Below are 8927 nucleotides of genomic sequence, written 5' to 3' on the forward strand. Positions count from 1 at the left end.
ACGTGAATAGAAAGGATGATGGTTCCTTGTGGTAAGACTCGATTTCTTCTAAAAAATATTAGTGGCCTATCGATTGGCTTTATGTGCGTGTCTTTGTATTTCATTTGTCGAAGGTAGATTTTTGTAGTAATATCAGTTGTACTTCCTGTATCCACTAGAACTCGCCGAACATTGATTTGTCCATTCTTGATGGTAACAATTATCATATTAGCATGTGGCTGATGTAAAGGTTGGTTAGTAGTATCATTACATTTCATGACAGGACCACTAGGGATAATTTTTATCATTCCTTTGAGTAGTGTGTGTACACTATCTCTTGCGGCCCAATGCGTTGGATATTCTTCTGAGAATCCTCCTACTATCATGTCAATTACCTCATAGGGGCCGCTCGAACTATCTTTCAGCTCATTCTCTTACGACAATTGATGTGTTAGTTTGCTAGAAGACTTGCGTTATGAGTTTTATCGAGAATTGTAGTTCTTTTGGCTTAAGAATCGACCTAGCTTCCCTTCTTCATTGTATTGGTGTAGGATACATATTAGTTCCCATTATTTTGCCAAAGTATGGTCGTGCCCTTTCTGGTACTCATACCATAGATTATCGTAACGACGATCATGAGGCATCGGGCATGACAGACGTTCTGGGAGTTAATTTCTAATTGCGTAGAAGTATTATTATTGCACCTAGGGTCGTTCCCTTCATCTAATAATTCCTTGGTTCCTACTTCCTTACCCATGATACAAATTGGTTTTGGATTTAGGAGGTACCATCCCGGATGAAGATGTGCAATAACATGGGTAGTAGTCTCTGTCCCTTTGAGGTTGGTAGTCACGTTCCTTTTGAGAAACTTTGGATGGGTGACCCTAGTTGTTATCCTACTTCTTACTTTTCCTTTTCTTTCCACACAAACTAAAAAGGTTACATATGTTACAAGTGGTGTCAAAACTTTCAAATTATCTCATAGCATCAACATAGGTCTTGACCTGACTTTTTATTAGTTGGAATTTCAGCTTTAAAGTTCTCATCTCGTTGATCAAGGCGGATACAAAAATTACTTCCTCTAACTCTGTTATCGTGAGGACTCCATCATGAAAACTCTGCGGGTAAGCAGAAACATGTTCTCCTTCTTATTAGGAAATACTTAGCAAATGATTTAAGAACTTGGCTTCGAGCTGGGCGAAGTTATGTATAGGAAGGTTAGGCTTGTCAAGGTGGTAGGATAAAACTTATATAGGAAGGCTAGGCTCGTTGTCTATAACGATGTTATATCCTTGTATGCGATTATGTATTCCTTTGGACACTAAATCTTAAAAATTGCATTCATGTTTAGAATCTTGATTTTTGCAGGATTAGGTGTGGTTAGTATTTTAGAAGATAATGGGAAGTTAAGCAACATAAGAACTTCTTCTAGTCCGCATCTTGTGAAGTCATCTTGTAGATACAGCGTTGATCTCGTAATTTTTTGGTAGCTATTTCTCGTGAGTCGGGATTTCTCCAACTTTTCGTTTCTCTTGTTATCAATGAAGGACTTTACACTATCAGAACGTTTCGTTTCCTTCTAATTTTCCAAGTGATGGTGGGCATCTTGTCTCGACATTAGTTGTTTAGATTTAGCCTTGAGGCTTCGACTATGGTGAAGTTGACTTCTCCCTGTTTCTTCTCATGTCTCGAGTTAATTGGGAGTTTTGGCTTTAAACTACTTCATTGGTCTTTTATCATATATAAATATTTTGTTGGATGGGATCTAATCGGGCTTGAAGATCCTAAATTGGTTAGGCCACGTCGGCTAATGCTTTTGAGATTTGAGGTTGTGGATTAAAGGTTAGAATTTGTGGGGTGGTATAATTCAAGTAGCATGGATTTGTTCTAAGAAATCGTTATTAATATTTTGAGAAAGATTTTCTAGCTCTTGTTGAGTTACTGGTTGGTTGGGATTCATATGTCCTGGTGCGGTTTTCGTGTCAGTGTTGGTATACACCTTGGCAGTGGGATTGTTAGCTTGGTATTTCTTGGTGGAGCCATGACTTTTTGTTCGAGTATTTTTAAGGAGCATTCTAAAAAAAAGTATCCACAAATTGCACCAAACTGTTTCGACATGAAACTTTAAAGTATTATGAAAAGCAAATAACTCAAAATACCTTTATGAAGAGATTTGATATTCTTCGGGAGGAAAGAGTAATTGAAAGGTTACCAAGAAGCGTTTATGATCTTGATGAGGAGAAGTATCTTCCAATCCTACAACCATAATGCTAGCCTTGCTCGGGGTAATTTTTCAGAAAGGCCCTTCGACGCTACAGTCAGTACAGAAACGAAGACGAAGATGTATGATAATCTGAACAAAATTGATTATTAACTTAGGTATCACATAAATTGTTTAGGATTTAGGGAGAAAAATAGGAAGGGGTGCACAAAGCTATAATTATATATTCTTATATGCGATTAAAATATCACATCAAGTGGTATTTATAGGTGTACTTAACGGTGTATTGTTAGATAACTATAGGTGACATGGCACCACATGATTGGGTTGTGAGAGTAATACGTGTAAGGAATAATCATTAGTTTAATTATGGGTTTGACATATGTGATTAGGTTTTGAACTTTGACTGGCCTAATAACGGTAAATTTGTCTATTTATAGAGGATATTTTAATAATTTTGATTTAACAGAAAAAGTATAAATGTAACCTATAACATGTTCCATAAATGTCCATTCTATTGTGGATTACATAAACAAGAGAAAATTCTTTTAATTTGTATAAATCAATCATGTAAATTCAGTTGCCGACATGCATTATCATGTATTCTAAAACATATAATGCCTCTACTAAGGATCAAGAAAATAATTAAATTCCGTCGCCTATGAATTAAAGAAAAGTTGTAATTAATACAAGGATATATCCATATTATTTCCATACAGCAGGTTGAGATCATCTACTTATGATAAGAGCTAATATAATTAGCACATTTCTTTAAGTGATTAATTTAAAATTATAAGTGAATATTTTAAAGTTATAAGCATTCACTTTAAAGTTAGTGTAATCTTCAAGATTATAAGTGATCAATTTATTAATAATATTAATGATTTCAATGTAAGTCCGTGATAGTTGAGAATTTGTAATTAATATATTATTATTAATTCGATCAATTTGGGTCATAAGTCAACTATCTTCAGTAAAATAGGATTATTATTGCTAATAGTTCAATGTGAGTTGATTCATAGAATGAGCAACTAACTTTAACAATATTGAACATTCATCATTCATTCTGACGCAAACCTAATTATTTGATTAGAGAAAAAGAAAAGACTTAAATTGAGAATTGACCAAATTGTAAAGAGAGGCATGTTGTGATTGCGGATGGAAAACGTGAACCATACGAGATGCCCAAACCTAAGCCATGACGCAGCTATTTTATAGATTCCCCTAATTACACTTTTTTCAGAGATTATAATTATGATTACTTATCGCCGCATAAATCATATCTTTCTATTTCTCCTGTTATCCCAACAATTTTAACACAAATAGAGGAAATTAAGAAAAATGTCTAAAGTAGGAAAAAAATGTATATACGAGATTATAAAGTAACTAAAATGCATGAATGAGAATATAAAAAAAGTAAGTCATGAGCAAACTTGTAAGAAAGATTATTTGTTTGAAAATTGAGACTAATAGTTTTGGACTTTAGGTAAAACATTTTTTGTCTCTAATCTAACAATTTAGTTGGCCAAATCTAATTATCAATGGTACTTCTAAGTTTTTGCACTTTATCAATGATACCCCTTAGTTTTTTTCAACTATCAATGGTACTTCTAAATTTTTACACTTTATCAATGATACCCTTTAGTTTTTTTCAACTATCAATGGTACCTTTGTGTTATTGAGCATGTTGCAAATATAACCTTTTTTTAATTTTTTCCGTCCAAAATCGTCTAAAACCGTTAACTTTTTTTCTTTTTCTTTTTCTTTTATTTTTTTGATTTAAACTGAAAAATTAAAGAAAAAGAAAAAAACTTAACGGTTTTTGACGATTTTGGACGGAAAATAAATTAGAAAAGGTAGCGGTTGTAAGACGCTCGATAACACGAGGGTACCATTGATAATTGAAAAAAACTTAGGGGTACCATTGATAAGGCGCAAAAACTTAGGAGTACTATTAATAATTTCCCTTTAAATAAGTGGGTGGGTGCAGTATGCTCTCCCCCACATTCATACTCAACTAAAGTTTTATACTTACCACCCTATCCATCACGTACAGCGGGTGAAATTTTCATACCAAAGTTTGCTCACCCATGGCGGGTAAACTTTTACCCTCTTATATTTACTCCATCTCTGTGTTATAAATGCTCTATAAAATTACAATTGCATAAAAATTTCACTACAAAAAAAAACACGGAGCATTTAGATAGCAAACAATGACTTTTTCAACGCCAAAAGTGTCGAAATTTTTTTCCCGACGGTTAAGAAAGCGTCTAAAAAACAAGGGTTACAAATCTTCAATGCTTTATTTAGACACTTTTTTCATCAAAGTAAGATTGTCTTTTTCGACACTTAAGGGTGTCTAAAATGTAAAAAAATTTACACTTATTTTTTAGACGCTTTTATGCGTTGAAAACATTGTAGCTTAATTTTTTAAACGCTTTTTTACGTTGAAAACATTGTAGGAGTTTTCATGCGTCTTAAGCATTTTAGACGCTTTTAAACGTAGAACATATTTTGGTCGCTTTTAAGCTTCAAAAATATTTACCTTTTGTGAATAAGATACGTTCTAATAATATGTTTTTTCAAATAAATTTACTTGCACAAAGTAGTTCTAAAACAAAGACTCAAGAGTTACGTATGTATTAACAATATCAAAATAGTCACATTGGTGAGTAGGGACGCAAACGGGGCGGGGCGGGGCGGGTATTGGCGTTACCATCCCCATCCCCATCTGGTAAATCAATCCCCATCCCCATCCCCATCCCCATCCCCATCCCCATCTGGGTATTCATCCCCGTCTAATACCCATTTTACCCGCCCCACCACCCGTCAAATCCCCGCTTAATACCCATCTGTGTCATATATTTATTTTCAAATCCCCATCTAATCATCACTTAATATCGCCTACCTCTACACAACTCGTAATGAATATAAACAAATTTTATTGAGAAAAAAGGATAAAAAATAGAAAAAATATGATTATAAACCTTACTCTAAAAAACATGATCTTAAACCTTAAAAGAAATATAAAAACGGGGTTTTTAAAGTTTTTAAAAAAATTTGAAAATAATTCAAGGTTTTCAGAAATTTGAGAAATAATTTAGGGTATTCCAATTCTCAAAATTTGTACATTTCGTGAGGCGGCGCGGGGCGGGGATGGGGCGGGTATCACCTAAAACCCATCCCCATCCCCATCCCCGCGGTGGGTATGAATTTTATACCCGTACCCGCCCCATGACCCATCAAACCGGGACCCATCCCCGCCACGATGGGGCGGGGATGGGGCGGGTCTCCTATTAGACCCGCCCCGCCTGCATCCCTATTGGTGAGAATGGGGACAAGGTTGCCCATCAATTACATTACCAAGTTCATGGATTTGTACCCTAAATAGCTAAAAAAAATAAAATAACCTCGCATTTTAACTATGATACGATTCTCCTATACAATTCTAATACACAAAAAGAGACAATATGGTCGTGTAAGGCTTTCAACACAGCCACAGACATTAGCTGAACATCGATGCCCGTGTGCTTCAAGTACATCCAACCCCAGCTGAACATCAATAGTAGCAGTAACAACTCCGCCTATCACATAATATAGGATCAGGCAGCTGCACCAGAGCTTTGGGTTGGCCATCTGCACCTCCTCAGCCCAGCAGTAGCATTCAATAGTGGCAAGGGAATAACCACCATCACCAGCATGTTGCTGTCCAAACAACAGCAGAGCTGGAATCACCTAAACAGCACAGCATCCAGCATCTTGCACATTTTATTTCCTATGCATGTGTTTTTGGTACTTTAATAAGTCATAGATGGAAAAGGAAAAGAGATGGAATCGCATTGAATGGTAGAAACAAGTATATCACGAAAAGATAGAACAAGTGACAAGTCACCTATTTGAGAAACGAAACTCGAATGGCAAACTGAAGTTGATCCAATTTGATCAGATTCGGGCCATTAAATTGTAGCTTCACATAAAGATATGCGATCCTTGTTATGAAATCTAGATTGACACTATTATTTGCTCAAATCTTACTTAAACTTCATAATATCATGATCAACCGTCAACAACCTTCTAATTCACTCCTCTAATGACTTTTGAGCAACTTCTAAAGCTCATGGCAAAACCTCACTCAACAACTCAGTCCATCCATCAAGAAACAAAGATCTTCTTTTTATCTACATACTAGTAATCTCCGCCACAATATCATTCATCCCTTGTTTAGAATTGTGTGAGATTCTTTTCACAACAACTTGGATATGCATCAATCATGAATCTGAGTAGTAGAAAGTAATGAAAGAAAAATTCCCACATTCAATCACCTCTACTCTAGCACGTTTTGTAAGAAGAATAAAGTGGTTAGGTATGCAAAAAATTATTGAGGCTAAATGAAAAGAAAAATCTTTTTATGAAGCAAAAATCAAGGTTAGATATGCACATAATCCTATTTAAAATATTTAAAGACCAAACACACAAAACCAATTGCAGATATATGCCATCGACAAACAACTATTTTGTACACACTAGAACCAAAACCATTTTGAACACACCATCTTTGTAGCAGCTGCACATCCTTTCCAAATACTAGAATTGGACTACATAAAACACGTAAAGCAGAGTATAGGAGTATTTAGTGAATTAGGCTTAAAAATGAAAAGCAAAACAGGTAAGGTATTACCTACTATAATTATCACTATTCTTCAACTAAATCAGAGTATACAATCCCCATCCTCTAAAAAATGCAAAAATAAGCGTGATATGCCACCAATATATGTTTGTGTTTTGCATTGCAGCTAACCATAATTTAGAGGAACAAACATTTCATTAAAGTTTTCCACTATAATCAATAATATTCAAAATTAACTGATGAGAAAGTGAAAATACCTAATAGGTTTGTTAATAGACATGCGAATCTAGTAAGGAGTGGGGCGATTCTGCCGCGTCTTCTTTGCTAATTGCAGAACAATGGAAAACACATTAATTACAAAACAATGAATGAATCACAAAAATGAAAAATGAGGGAAAATAGTCCTTACAAGCAGGTGGCGCAACAGGATGAGATGAATGCTAGAGTGCTCGAAAGACGAACAACTCCTTTTTTCTCGATTATCTGTGAGGTTGATCTTCAGATATTGCATTCAATCGTTTATTGTTCTTCGAATTTGTAGGAGAGTGCAAAAACTTGGGTTAGGGTTTAGAGGAGATCGATTGTTCTTCATAGTTTTAGCACGTGGCGCAAAGACTCAGTTTAGGGTTTGGGAGGAGTTGAAGCGTTAATTTATTTTAGGTTAAAAATATGTTTTTCAACACTTTTTTCTCTCTGATAAATCTACTGTTTTATACGTCGAAAAACAACTGTCCAAAAGCTCCACATTTTTTAAGACGCTTGATCAAACGTCGAAATACAAACGTCTAAGTTTTCTGTATTTTGTTGTGTTAAATTCTGTCAATAGTTTTTAATAAACGGAAAATTACCTTAAATAACACAATCTTTTAATATTTTTTGTATAATAATACCAACTATTTATTAATATTAAATAATACAATCTTTAACAGATATTTCCTTTTAGTGTCCTATTAACTTGTTGATGACCTACAACTTTAGGTTAATTGTAAAAAACAAAGAAAAAAATATAACATAATCCCTTATCACCTTTCACCATTACAGCCTCTAGTCCTCCCACCATAGAACAATCCCATTCCCTCCCCCAACCCCACCCCTACCCAGCAACCCATAACTCACCACCTAGAAACTCACCTCTAACACCCAAACCCATGAACCCACCACTCAGAAACCCACCCCTAGCACCTAAAAACCCCAAAATGAGACACTTGACAACTACCCCAAGAAACAAGGAATCCCCAAGAAAAGCCCTCAAATTTTCAATAGGGTATAATCTTGATGCGAATATGGGGTTGGTTGATCCAAGAACCCGTTTAATCCCTTCAAGAGACCAGACCAGACCGTTTTTTTTTGTATTTTTTAATTGAGTGAGAATCTAAGATAAACGATAATCTGTAAAAAAAATACATCATCAAATCCAAAACTTCACAAATTTTCAATAGTTAAGTACATCACTAATTTTATAATACAGAACATAAAGTAAATTCATAGTAGTCACTAGTCAGCACTCAGCAATAGCGACTTCATCCATGAATATGCATCATTGCATCAAGGAACATCAATAACTGAAGGAGCCAAAGTGATCTTTGATAACTCTATACAATAAAAACAAACATCAAAAAATATGATTTTATAAAATAAACATAATACTAATCATGATATGAAAGATCACATACCGTTTTCTAGTTGTGCTATATCCTCCAAGCACTCCTCAACTTTTAGAGAAGAAGCACGAAGCCAATCTTGACAAGAAATAAGAGCTTCTACCATCTTTGGACTTAATGAACTTCGAAATGAATCTAGAACTCGACCTCCAGCGCTAAAGGCACTTTCCGATGCAACTGTGGATACAGGAATGGCTAGCACATCACGAGCTACAAGAGAAAGAATGGGAAACCTTGAACTATTGTATTTCCACCATGTCAAAAATATCAAAGCCATCTCCATCTTCTTCTGTAACCTCATCTAAATACTTGTCCACCTCTGTTTTAGTCAATTCCCCATCCTCACGAGACTCTTTGAGTTTTTTAAACTTAGATCACATAAGTCCTTTTTTCGGAAGACCAGGTTCTACATCTTTGCTAGAACTTGAAGCACCATCAC

At 35.1% G+C, this 8927-nt stretch overlaps 1 long non-coding RNA gene across 1 annotated transcript; it reads right to left on the reverse strand.

The window, feature by feature from the left end:
* Positions 1–4997: 4997 nt before the first annotated feature.
* Positions 4998–7467, reverse strand: LOC130803034 (uncharacterized). The gene is made up of 3 exons (XR_009039845.1): positions 7237–7467; positions 7085–7151; positions 4998–5975 (listed from the first exon to the last, which is right to left on the reverse strand). It is a non-coding gene; the product is annotated as an uncharacterized LOC130803034 (long non-coding RNA).
* Between the last annotated feature and the right edge of the window lie 1460 nt (positions 7468–8927).

This window comes from Amaranthus tricolor, chromosome 2 (genome assembly GCF_026212465.1).
Source record: "Amaranthus tricolor cultivar Red isolate AtriRed21 chromosome 2, ASM2621246v1, whole genome shotgun sequence".
In the NCBI taxonomy this organism is placed as follows: Eukaryota; Viridiplantae; Streptophyta; class Magnoliopsida; order Caryophyllales; family Amaranthaceae; genus Amaranthus; species Amaranthus tricolor.